This window comes from Rhinolophus sinicus, linkage group LG15 (genome assembly GCF_036562045.2).
Source record: "Rhinolophus sinicus isolate RSC01 linkage group LG15, ASM3656204v1, whole genome shotgun sequence".
NCBI lineage: Eukaryota > Metazoa > Chordata > Mammalia > Chiroptera > Rhinolophidae > Rhinolophus > Rhinolophus sinicus.
Genome location: NC_133764.1, coordinates 11,785,446 through 11,799,095, shown reverse-complemented (window position 1 = coordinate 11,799,095; position 13,650 = coordinate 11,785,446). Strand labels below are relative to the sequence as shown.

Genomic DNA, 13,650 nt, shown 5'->3' with positions numbered 1-13,650 from the left:
TATAATAACCATATTATAGTTACTTAGGAAAATCTTTATTCCAATTTTGGGATATATATGCTAAAATATTTAAGAGATAAGTGTTATGTTGATTGAAACTTGCTTTCAAATGTTTCAGCAAAAAATTAAGTGAACGGGGATGCAGGAGAGGTGAGGGACAGAGGAAGAGTGTACACACAAACGTTGGCTAAATGTTAACAACTGATGAATTTCATGGAAGAGTATTTGGGTGTTACTATTCTTCCAACTTTGAGTAAGTTTAAAATTTTTCAAAATAAGAAGTTGAGGGGAAATACAATAAAATTTGTGGAGAAAAAAATTAGGTAAAGAGGCTGAAAATCACTGAGGGAGAGACTGTAGGTAGAACAGAAGACTATTAAGGACAGAGTGCTGGGAAAGCACAATAGGTTGAGAAAGAGGAGAAAAACCAGGGGAGTGGGACATCCTGGAAGCTCAAGAAGAAAATGTTTCATAGAGGAGAGTGTCCAACAGTATCAAATGCTGCTTAGAAGTTCAGTGAGATGCCAAGAGAAAAATCAAACAAAAATTGGATTTGGCAAGATATGGGTCATTGGTGACCTTGATAAAATACCAGGGATGAAAAAAAAAAATCTGTACAAGTGGACACTTTGGTCAACATTGCTAAAGCAATAGTTCCCCATAATCAGAAGTGTCTGGACGCTGATGATAACCACTTTGAGCACCTCTTGTAATTGCAGAAGTCAAACGTGTATTCATCTTTTGTTATCGGTATATATGGAGTATTACAATTTTAACACAGTTTTCCTTTCTTAAAATGTGTACACATTTTTTTGGCACCCTCTGTAGTGAGGACAAGAGCCTGATTGAAACAATTTATGGAAAAGTTGGAGATGAGGAAGAGTGACAGCAAGAATGGACAATTTGGCCGGCCGGGTGGCTCAGGTGGTTGGAGCACTGTGCTCCTAATGCCGGGTTCGATTCCCACATGGGCCAATGAGCTGCACCCTCTACAGCTAAGATTGTGAAACAACACCAGCTCCCTGGAGCTGGGCTGCCGTGAGCAGCCGGAGGTGGGCATGAACTGCTGTGTGCTGCTGCTGTGGGCTACCGTGTGCTGCCAGGAGCGGCCAGTGGCCAGCGTGAGTGGCTGGCAGCTGCCGAGAGCTGCTGTGAGCATCCGACCAACAACCTGCGACCGATTGCTTGGGGGGTGGGGGGAGGCGGGGGGACAGGGAGAACAAGGCTCACAATACCAGCATGAGCCAGGGAGCTGAGTCCTACACAACTAGACTGAGAAACAACGGCTTGAACCCGAGTGGGGGTGCGAGGGAGGCGGAAGAAGGAGGAAAAAAAAAGAATGGACAATTCTACCATGTTTCCCCAAAAATAAGACCTAGCTGGACAATCAGCTCTAATGCGTCTTTTAGAGCAAAAATTAATATAAGACCCAGTTTATATTATATTTTATTATATTATATTATTATATAAGACCCGGTCTTATAGTAAAATAAAACCGGTCTTATATTAATTTTTGCTCCAAAAGATGCATTAGAGCTGATTGTCCATCTAGGTCTTGTTTTCGGGGAAACATGGTAATAAGGTTTGTTTGGGAAAGGGAACAGGGAAATGAGGCCAAGAGTTGGAAGGGGACATGGGCTTGTTTGCATTTTTGAAGATGAGTCATCTGATGATATGTTTACATATCAGTGAAATGATCCAGTAGAATGTGAAAGAAGGGAGATTGCAGGAGTGAAGTCTTGGAGTAGGAGAGGGGATGGGATCCACTTGGAAGGGTGTGATTGGTGGAAAGAGGACATAGATAGAGCTCCTCGGAAGGCATCTGTTTTCTTAAGGGATCACTAAATGGAGGAGGAGAGAGAGATGTTGGAGATTTCAAGAGAGAGAAATATGAAATAGTATCACAGAGAGTAGAAAAATGAATTTACTAAGAAAGTGGAGAATAGCCTGGCAGTGTTGCCAGCTCATTTTAAACTTGTGGCCATAAATTGAAAGTGAGTTCAATCAGTGTGATGAGATGATTTTTTCTCTCACAACATTCACTTTTCAGTCACAGGTGCAGAGTAAGAGGATAGTTGGGGTTAACAAGTTATAATGGACTTTTATGACTTTTATTGGCCGCTCAGAATTGAACCCCTTCCCTATGTATTGGAACTCCTTTCCTATATTTCCTATATTTGGAACTCCTTTCCCCACCTTTCCAGTCTTGGTGAATGGCATAACCCTCTCACCATAGAAGCTAAAACTGCCAGATGCTCACTTTCCCAGTGTCCTTTGCCGCTAGGACTGAGCAAACGACCTAGATGCAGCCAGTCAAATGCACAGTCCTGAAGTTTCCATCGGGAGCTAAGGAATGAACAGAGACAAGGGAGCATCATCACTAACAGGAGTGGAGATGGTGACGGCAACATCCAGTTTCTGGTATCAGCAGTGGCAGCAATGCCAGTGGTAGCCTCCAGTTGCAAAGCCATTGTCAGTGTCCCTACAGCATCCACCCCTCTGGGATGGCAGCGGAAAACGTCCTCACAACACTGGTTCTGTGCCATAATTTTGGTTGTGGTTCTCACTGCACAACCTCAAACCTGGCTCTCCAGCTGTCCCAGCAATTCTTTGAGGCAACCAATGTCTATGCAATGCAAATAACTTCATTTATAAAACGGTACATTAATTATCACAAAACCATCGAATTCATTTACAGATTAAGTGAGCAAATTTAATTTCCTATAACAAGTGTATTTTGTGGCCTCAATGAACAAATACAAAATGTCAAAATAATCATATTTTACAAGTTTTATGGTTAGTCCAAGCCTTGTGGTTAAAGGTTACATTCCTGTAAGATTAATCAGAAACAAAAACCTCTTGTACTCTAACAGATGAATATCTCATGGAACCTCTTTAGTTCCTTCTCCTCGAATACCAGTGAACACACCAAGAGGAACTGCCATCATGACGACAAGGAAACAAGCATGTACAGTTTAATCATAAATTAGATCTTTGGTGACACCTGGCTGGTCTCCAACAGTGCTAACTTTTTCTTCCTTCTCTTGCTGAGATGGCAGTAACCAGCACAACACTTGCATTCTCAAATTATTTTGGCAAAAATATATTTCTCTTCCAGCATTCTCGTCCAATAACCTTGTGACAGATAGTTTCTTTTGATTTTAACTAAGGCTAGATTAAAGTTTTGAGTCTTATAATTTAGAGTCTACATTTCTAGCAATTGTAAATTTTGTATCTTTTTTTTTTTTGGTCTCATTGCATTGGTTAAAACCCTCAACTCTTTATTTATTTATTTATTTTTTTAGGTTTTATTGGGGAAGGGGGACAGGACTTTATTGGGGAATAGTGTGTACTTCCAGAACTTTTTTCCAAGTCAAGTTGTTGTCCTTTCAATCTTAGTTGTGGAGGGCGCAGCTCAGCTCCAGGTCCAGTTGCTGTTGCTAGTTGCAGGGGGTGCAGCCCACCATCCCTTGCAGGAGTTGAAACCGGCAACCTTGTGGTTGAGAGGACGCACTCCAACCAACTGATCCATCCGGGAGCTCAGCGGCAGCTCACACCAACCTCTGGCTGCTCACCACCGCCCAGCTCCAGGGAGAGTCATTGTTCACAATCTTAGCTGTAGAGGGTGCAGCTCACTGGCCCATGTGGGAATCGAACGAGTAACCTCGGCATTAGGAGCAGGGCGCTCCAACCACCTGAGCCACCGAGCCGGTCCTATGCCCATATTTTTGTGGCAGCAGATCCAAACCCGTTTCAGGGTATTCCACGGCTTCTGAATTCTGTGAGTTTGGTTTTTGTTCTAATTTAAATTACCATAAGGTAGTAATAATATTTTTCTATGTTTATATAAAGTAAGTCACTTAGCCAATGAGGACAGATCTTCAATTAAATTTAATGATATTATTTAAGAAAATTAGTTACGAAAGTTTTTAATTGAGTTCAAAACAACACTGAAGCTTTGTAAAAAAAAACAAAAAAAAACCCACTTTTTCTCTCATACAAAATGTTTACTTTGGAAGAAGATTCATATGTCATAAAAAGAAAAGACGAAGAATGTAAGAATGTAATGATGTTCTAAAATTGTGTCTTCCAGAGAAACGGGAACATGCTTTACACACTATTCAACAAATCACTTTTTAATTTAACGTATCATGAACGTTATTTCATTTCAGTACTTACGGGCCTAACACATTTTTATAGTATTTTAGCTTACAGATGTGCCATAATTTTTATTATCCATTACCCGGTTGAGGAATATTTGGCTTGTTTCTAATTAAAACCAATACTACAGCAATGAATAGTAACTTTATAGAGTTTTGGCTAGAGAATTTCAATAAACTAGATCCATATGAATGGGGTGTACTTAAAAAATGGTGGTGCTTTTAAAAATAGTTTTGGTACAAATTGCCAATTTTTTTCTCCAAAAAGTCTTTGCCAATTTACCTTCCCACAAATAGTCTATAAAAGTACCCATTTCCTGCACCCTCATCAACACTGTATGCTATCAGTCTTTTAAGTTTTTGGCAATCTGATAGGTGAAATATGATATGAAGTTTTATTTTGTATTTCTCTGGTTCATTCATAAGTTAATTGCCCACTTTATTTCTAGTCTTGAATTGACTGTTCATATCCTTTTAACTGTTTTTATCACTGAATAATCTTCCATTGTATAGACGTACCATATTTTGTTTATCCATTCTGCCTGAGTTTCTTTGTTTATCTTTTTATTTATTTATAGGAGCCCTGTCTACATTATAGATAGTAATCCTTTGTCTGTTATATGTGTTACAAATATTTTCTCCCAGCCTCCTGCTTATTTTTTAACTTTTCAATGTCTACCCCAGTATGGAAGTTTGGATTTTCATACATATATAAAGTCAAGCTGATAAATATTTTCTGTATGGCTTCTAGTCTTTATAAATTTGTGCTGTATCCTACCATGTAACTAAATTGAGCTCAGTCTTAAGTGATGAATAGAAGTTAGCCGGATGAAAGCAGGGAAGAGCATTCCAAAAGGAGAAACCAGAAGGGCAAGTCCACAGACATGAGCAGTTGCAATCTTTTCCATAGGATGGCTTCCTTCCAAATTGCTTCATTTCTGCCCCAGGGCCATGTAACTGTCCTTGCTGGGCTCCAAGTACCCTGCTGTATAAATAAGTGTAGGGCCGATTAACAGAAGAACACTGACTTAGTGTGAGCCTTAGATCTGCGCTCCCTAGGCCAGTTACTTTGGCCAAGTCACCAAGCCCCAAGAATGTTTTTATAACACGTATCTACTCCATCCATCCATCCATCCATCCATCCATCCATCCATCCATCCATCCATCCATCCATCCAATACTGAAAGTCCAGAGAAAGATGGGGGCTAAACCCAAAGTCAGAGGCAAAGTTAAGAGCCTCACAGAGTAACTAACATCTCTAAGCGATGGGCTTCTGTGAGGTTCATCCTCCCCATCTGCAAAGGGCCTTTGATGGACGTCCTAATAGTGAACTGGTACCTGAATATCCTGCCCAAGCCATGATTTTGCAGATTCCCCATATTTCTCTGGACCATGCTTTCTCCTACCACAAATACTTTCTCTTTCTCTCTAGCAAGCGTGTGTCCTGCTTGCCTTCCCAAAGCAAGGAACTGGATGTGCAAGCTTGGGAAAGGCACAAGTCCTGGTCTTTTCCCTGAGCACACACAGGAAGTCCGCCAGCCAGGCAGACAGCCAAGTTATATTTAGATTCTGTCACCTGATGGGGTCATCCATTAATCAGGGCACAGTGGCAGCTGTGGCATTTTGGGTGTAAACTGAGGTGGGAACAGGGGCAGTGAAGAAGTGGGCAAGAAAGCCAGGCATTGACTTCAGGATCATTTAAGCAAGTCCCAGGCCAGAGATAAAAATGTGTGCCTTACATTAAACCTGGAGAGATGGAGGTCAGACCCAAGAAGGTCCGTGACTTGAGTGAGAAATCAGTGCCTGGCTTAGACAGGGGAAGGACAGCTGGGGGATATCAGCCGGAAAAGTGGCTCAGTGGGTCAAGTCCACTTCCTGCCCTGGAGACCGGGGTTAGGGACAAATCTCCAGCCCCTTCCTGTTTGGTAAGCCTCAGTGAGTGAGTGACTTTTTTTTTTTTTTCCTAAAGATTTTATTGGGGAAGAGGAACAGAACTTTATTGGGGAACAGTGTGTACTTCCAGGACTTTTTTTTTCCAAGTCAAGTTGTTGTCCTTTCAATCTTAGTTGTAGAGGGTGCCGTTCAGCTTCAAGTTGCTGTCCATTCACCCTTAGTTGTGGAGGGCGCAGCTCAGCTCCAGGTCCAGTTGCTGTTGCTAGTTGCAGGGGGCGCAGCCCACCATCCATCCCTTGCGGGACTCGAGGAGTTGAACCGGCAACCTTGTGGTTGAGAGCCCACTGGCCCATGTGGGAATCGAACCGGCAGCCTTCGGCGTTAGGAGCATGGAGCTCTAACCACCTGAGCCACCGGGCTGGCCCATGAGTGACTTTTTGACAGGCAGTAACACCCAGCTGTGGTCAGCAGAAAGAGCTGTGATCACAGAACCTCATTCACAGGGGAGAAACCAGAAAGAAGTGGACATACAGGATTTTTGTTTCAAGCCTCAAAGGCCTTCCTTGCCCCAGATTTGATTTATCAAATTACTGCCCTGGGAGGCAGGGCAGGGGCCCTAAATTATCAATGATCGAGTTGCTTTTCCTTCTTATCTCTGGACTCCATCCCCACCCCTCAGGTGGGGCCATTGTAAGGATATCCTGACCTGGGTTTGGCCCCTCCAGGACTGGCTTCCCACATCCAAAGCTGCCCCTGGCCTCAGGGTCATCCACGCCCTTCTGTCTGGCATTCAAAGTCCTCCCTGTTCTGATACCCAGCTTTCCCCACCCCAAGACTTTTTTCAATAGCTTTGCTGAGGTATTACTGACAAAAAAAAAAAACTGCACATATTTAAAGTTTTGTACATATCACGGAAACCAACATCACAATAAAAATAATGAACATATCCATCATCCCCAAAAGTTTCCTCGTATCCCTATCACTCCTTCTTTCCACTTCTCCCCAAACCCTTACCCAAGCGACTGTTGATATGCTTTCTATCAGTATAAGTTTACAATTTGAGGGGCTTTTAAGTACAAATGGAATTGTACAGTATAGACTCTTTTTTGGTCTGGCTTCTTTCACTTTGCACAATTATTCTGAGACTCATCCCTGCTGCTATGTGTATCATTAGTTCATTTCTTTTGATTGATAAGTTTAATGCATCCGATTGTATGAATGTACTACAATTTGTTGATCTATTTACCTGTTGATGAACATTTTGATTGTTCCCAGTTTTTGACCCTCAAATAAAGCAACTCTGAACATCTGTGTACATGTCTTCACATGAATATATGCATTCTTTCCTCTTGGGTAAATGCCTAGGAGTTAATGGGTAAGTGCATACCGGTATTTAATTTTTTTTTAGAAACTACCAAACTCTTTTCCAAAGTGGTTGCTCCATTTTCCATTCCCACCAGCAGTGTGTGAGAGTTCCATTTCCTCCACATCTTCACCAGCACGTAGATGTCAGTCTTCTTAATTTTAGCCATTCTAACATAGGTATGTAAATATCTCATTGAGGTCTGAATTTGTATTTCCCTAATCACTAATGGTGTTGAGGATGTTTTCATGTGCTTATTTGCCATTTGTATATCTTTTTTGCTGAAGTATCGGTTCAAATATTTTCCCTGTGTTTTAATTGGATTGTTTTCTTAATGTTAAGCCACATTTAGGCCAGGAGCAGAAAGCTTATCTTAAAAGCCATCGTGTCTTGATCTGTCTAGCTTTATCTCCTATGGGCCTGTGATCAGCAGGCCTGGGCAGTCCCTTCGGTGACCTGGGGCAGGGTGTGGAGCTAGAGGGCTTGGTCATGCCCTGAAACCCTTTGTCAACAAAACCCCCCTGAAGCATTGAAGGGGTAACACCCTCGCTTACCCCCTCCTATAAAACTCCACACCCCTCTTTGCTGAGGGAGGTTATGATCTTTTCCCTCTGCTCCAGCCTGACCTCCTGCAGCTCAAACACACCAAATGAATTCTAACAGACCAATGTTGGTCTCCAGTGACTCATTCCTCCAGCCGTACCTAACACTTAAGTGTTAAATTTTGAGTATTCTTTGTAATATTCTGTATACAAGTTTTTATAAGATACATGATTTTCAAATATTTTCTCCTAGTCTGTGGCTTGTCTTTTCATTCAGTGCCCTTTAAAGAGAAGTTTCTAATTTTGATGAAGTCCAATTTAGTGATTGTTTTTTCTTTTATGGATAGTGCTTTTGGTGTAGTATCTAAGAAATCTTTGCTAAACCTAAGGTCATGAAGATTTTCTCCCATGTTTTCTTCTAGAAGTTTTAAGTTTTACATTTTGTTCTATGATTCATTTGAGTATTTTGGTTTTGTTTTTATTTTAGATTGTTTTGTTTGCATATGGATGCCCTATGTATGGTTTCAGCACTATTTGTTGAAGACTACTTCCTTTCTCCACTGAATTCCCTTTGCACTTTTGTTGAAAATTTATTGACCATATATGTGTACTTATATATCTGGACGCTCTATTGTGTTCCATTGACCTATTTAAAGCATTGAAAAATTATCCTTTCTCCAGTGAATGCCTTTGCAACTTTTTAAAAAATCAGCTGAGCATGTATATGCAGGTTTATTTCTTGACTCTCTGTTCTGTTCCACTGATCTATTTGTATATTTGATATAGTTACACTGATAACACATTGTCTTTATTACTGTAGCTTTGTAATAAGTCTTAGATCGAGTAATACTAAGTTCTCCAACTTTGTTCTTCTTCATTGTTATTTTAACCATTCTAAGTTCTTTGCATGTCCACATAATTTTATTTTTTTTATTTATTTTGTAATACTCTGAGGTGGGTACTGTACTGTTATTTTCCTTAGTGGCAGTATTACATGATGATCAATGTCATGGGTGATGGGCTCTGGACTTTAAAAGTTCCTGGATTTGAATTCTATCACTGTCACTTATTAACCTAATCTACCCTAGGTAGTTATTTAACTTTGTTATGCTTCAGTTCTCTCATGTATAAAATGGGCTTATTAATACTTATCTCCAACAGTCATAGGAATAATTAAATGAGATAATTATATTAAGTTCCTAGAATACCGAGTAAGTATTCAGTACTAGCTGCAACTGTTATCCTCATTTTGCAGGTGATAAAAATTGAACTTTAAGAGGTTAAATAACACTCCTAAGGTAGAGCTTAATAGTGATATAATAAATATATAAGTGACACAGACACAGTGTTTGGACTCCAGACCCCAGTTCCCCAGTCACATTAGTATAATCTGTCCCGTAAATTTTATAAAGATAATTTTTAGTCCTCATACAATGCTGCAATAATAAACTTTTCTATACTACTAAGTTTGTGCTAAACATTATTCTAGTACTTTACATATCTTAACTCATGCAATCCTCACAACTCTATGAGGTAGATACATTATTGTCCCTAGTTTACAGATTAGGACACTAAGGCACTATTGTGTTAAGTAATTTACTGGAGGATGGATAGATAAAAAGTGGAAGGACCAAATGTTACTTTGGCCATTCTAGGTCCTTTGCATTTCCATATAAATTTTAGAATCAGCTTGTTCCACTCCCCTCAAAAAACCCCACGGAGGGGCCGGCCTAGTGGCTCAGGCAGTTGGAGCTCCGTGCTCCTAACTCCGAAGGCCGCCGGTTGGATTCCCACATGGGCTAGTAGGCTCTCAACCACAAGGTTGTCGGTTCAACTCCTCGAGTCCCACAAGGGATGGTGGGCAGCGCCCACTAAGTTTGAACAGGCACCTTGAGCTGAGCTGCTGCTGAGCTCCCGGATGGCTCAGTTGGTTGGAGTGTGTCCTCTCAACCACAAGGTTGCCAGTTCAACTCCCGCAAGGGATGGTGGGCTGCACCCCCTGCAACTAGCAACAGCAACTGGACCTGGAGCTGAGCTGCACCCTCCACAACTAAGACTGAAAGGACAACAACTTGAAGCTGAATGGCACCCTCCACAACTAAGATTGAAGGGACAACAACTTGACTTGGAAAAAAAGTCATGGAAGTACACACTGTTCCCCAATAAAAGTCCTGTTCCCCCTCCCCAATAAAATCTTTAAAAAAAAAAAAAAAGCCCACGGAGATTTTGACTGGAATGGTGTTGATTTTGTAGATAAATTTGGGGAGACTCAACACTTTACGAATATTGAGTTTTCTAATCCATGAATATAATACAGCTCTCCATTTATTTAGGTTTTTCTTTAATTTTTTCTTAGCAATGTTCTCAATGTGTAGTTTGCAATGTGTAAGTCTTGCAAATCTTTGTTGGATCTCTCCCTAAGTATTTAATATTTTTATGGTATTGTAAATGGTATTTTTAAAATTTCAGTATCTGATTGGTCACTGCCAGTATATAGAACTACAATTTAGGGGTGGCTGGATGGCTCAGTTGCTTAGAGCGTGAGCTCTGAACAACAGGGTTGCAAGTTCGATTCCCACATGGGCCAGTGAGCTGCGCCCTCCACAACTAGATTGAAGACAACAAGCTGCCGCTGAGTTGCCAGAGGGGTGGCTGGATGGCTCAGTTGGTTAGAGCCCAAGCTCATGGGATTGTGGGCAACTAAGATTGAAAATGGAATCGGTGACTGGATTTTGAGCTGAGCTGTGCCCTCCACAACTATACTGAAGGACAACAACTTGGAGCTGATGGGCCCTGGAGAAACACACTGTTCCCCAATATTCCCCAATTAAAAAAAGAAAGAGACCACATGTCGTACCAGCACAGGTTCCTCTTAGCCTCTCGCTTTGGACCTCCTGCCTCACCTCTGCTTGAAATGGATCCCAACTACTCCTGCCCCACTGGTGGGTCCTGCACCTGTGCTGGCTCCTGCAAATGCAAAGACTGCAAATGCACCTCCTGCAAGAAGAGCTGCTGCTCCTGCTGCCCCATGGGCTGTGCCCAGTACACCCAGGGCTGCATCTGCAAAGGAGCATCAGACAAGTGCAGCTGCTGTGCATGACGTCAGGGAGAGCCTGCTCTCTGATATAAATAGAGCAACATGTTCAAACCTGCATTTTTTTATTTTTTCATAAACCCTGACCCCCCCCCCCTTGCTACATTCCTTTTTGTATGAACTATTTGAATGACAATAAACATATCTAGACTCTTCTGGGGAAAAAATTTAGTTTTGTATTATATCCTGCAACAATATTAAACTTCTTAATTCTATTATCTTTTTTGTCATTTTATAGAATTTTCCACATAGACAAGCATATCTTCTGTGACTAATACATAGTTTTACTTTTTCCTTTCCAATGTGGATGCCTTTTGTTTCTCTATTGTAGACTAGAACTTCCAATACAAAGTCTAATATGAGTGATGAAAGCAGACACTGTCACCTAATCCTGATCATAGGGTTAAAGTATTCAGTATTTCAGCATCAAGTCTGATGTTAGCTATAGGTTTTCATAGAGGCCCTTTATCAAGTTGAGAAAGAGATTTTTTAAATAATAAAATAATATTTTATATTTATCTGCATATTTACCATTCCCAGGTTCTTAATTCCTTTGTATAGATCCAGATTAGATTTTATCTGGTATTTTTCTTCTGACTGAGGACTTCAAGTTCAGGTCAGCTAATAATATATTGAAAATATCTCAGTTTTTCTTATATTTTTGTAAGATATTTTCACTGGGTATAAAATTCTAGATTGATTTTATTTTTCTTTTTAAATCTTAAAATGTTTCCCCACTACCTTCTGGATCACATTGATTCTGTGAAAAATAATGTAAATGGAGCCACTTTCAAATGGAGCTGGAGCTGCCATCCCAGAAGAACTGCTTTGCATACCTTACTCCTTAAACCTTTGGAATATTAAAACTGAGCAAAATTACCTTTGGGCTGGGTCTAAAGCAACATTGTGTTAAAAAGAACTGTTTATCTCTTTATTGCTAGTTTTAAATAGTTTGATGATGATGTACCTTGTAGTTTTCTTGATGTTTCTTGTGTTTTGGTTTTTCATAGAGCTTCATGGATCTGTGGGTTTATAGTTTTCATTGAATTTGAAAAAAAAAGTATCCATTATTTCTTTGAATATGTTTTCTCCTGTTTTAGGACTCCGGTTACATGTAGATTAGGATTCTTGAAGTTATCTCACACTCAGTGTTCATCTATTTTCAGCCTTATTTTTTCCTCAATGTTTCATTGTGGATAGTTTTTCTTATTGTATCAAGTTCACTAATCTTGTCTTCTGTAGTGTCCAATCTGTAAATTTCATCCAGTGTATTTTAAGTATCTTTCTGGGTTTACTGGCCTTTTGAATTTTATACATGTTAAGTAAAATAACTCTTTTCTTGTCACATAGTACAGATATTTTTTACAATTTGTCTTTCAAATTTGTACTTGCTGTTCCCTATGCCTGGAATACAGCTCACTGGAATACTCCAATCTCCCTTATCTTGCTCCATTTTTCTATAAAATCCTTATTACTACGTGTGTGTGTGTGTGTGTGTTATGTTTCCTTTTGTGGTTGTCTCTTACGTAGAAAACTGTAGAAGAGCAGAGATTTACCTGTTTTATTTACCTCAGTATTCCCCAAGCCTCAAGAACAAAGCATATGATAAGTATTTATTAAATATATTTTTGGGGAAAAAGGATTAGTTTTCTTTTAATTTTGTTTTATTTTCATTAAAATCAATCACCTTTTCAGTTCTGGTTTCTGACTTTAAGACATATTTACAAAGACTTTCCTACTTCAAGAATATTTATTTTTTGCATTTAAATTTTAAAATTTGTTTAGAATTAATTTTGATGTGTGAAGTATGATTCTGATTTTACCTATACATTTTCTGCCCTCCCCCTAGCTCCTGGCAACCACCATTCTACTTTCTGTCTCTATGAATTTGACTGCTCTTGGTTCCTCAGATAAGAGGAATCATACAGTTTTTTTCCTTTTGCAACTGGTTTATTTCACTTAGCATAATGTCCTTCCTTTTTATGGAAGGACATGTGTCAGAATTTCCTTTCTTTTTAAGGCTGAATTATTATAGACACTATACGTATACACCACATTTTGCTTATCCATTCATCCATCGATGGACACTTGGGTTGTTTCCACTTTGGGGCTATTGTGAATAATGCTACTATGAATATGGGTGTACAAATATCTCCTTGAGATTTTCCCTTTCATTCTTTGGAGTATATCTCTAGAAGTGTAATTGGTACATAATATGGTAGTTCTGTTTTTAATTTTTGAGGAACTGCCGTACTGTTTTGCACACCATCACTGTACAAGGGTTCTAATTTCTCCATATCCTCACCAACAGTCGTTACTTTCTGGGGTTTTTTTTAATAGTAGCCATCCTAATAGGTGTGAGGTGTTATCTCATAGTGATTTTGATTTGCATTTCCCTAAATGATTAACGCTGTTGGGCATATTTTTCTGTGCTTGTTGGTCATTTGTGTATCTTCTTTGGGGAAATGTCTATTCATACCTTTTCTCCCTTTTTTAATCAAGTTGTTTGGTGTTTTTTGTTGTTGAACCATTGAGTTTTTAATGGTTGGAATTTCAATCTTTGTACACAGCGAAGTGAAACAATAAGAGTAAGAGCAG

General features: G+C 39.8%; 1 pseudogene across 1 annotated transcript; it reads left to right on the top strand.

Moving 5' to 3' along the window:
- The first annotated feature begins 10,837 nt into the window (after nucleotides 1-10,837).
- Nucleotides 10,838-11,089, top strand: LOC109436494 (metallothionein-1A; annotated as a pseudogene). The gene has a single exon (XR_002136121.2). The product of XR_002136121.2 is annotated as a metallothionein-1A (transcript).
- The last annotated feature ends 2,561 nt before the right edge of the window (nucleotides 11,090-13,650 follow it).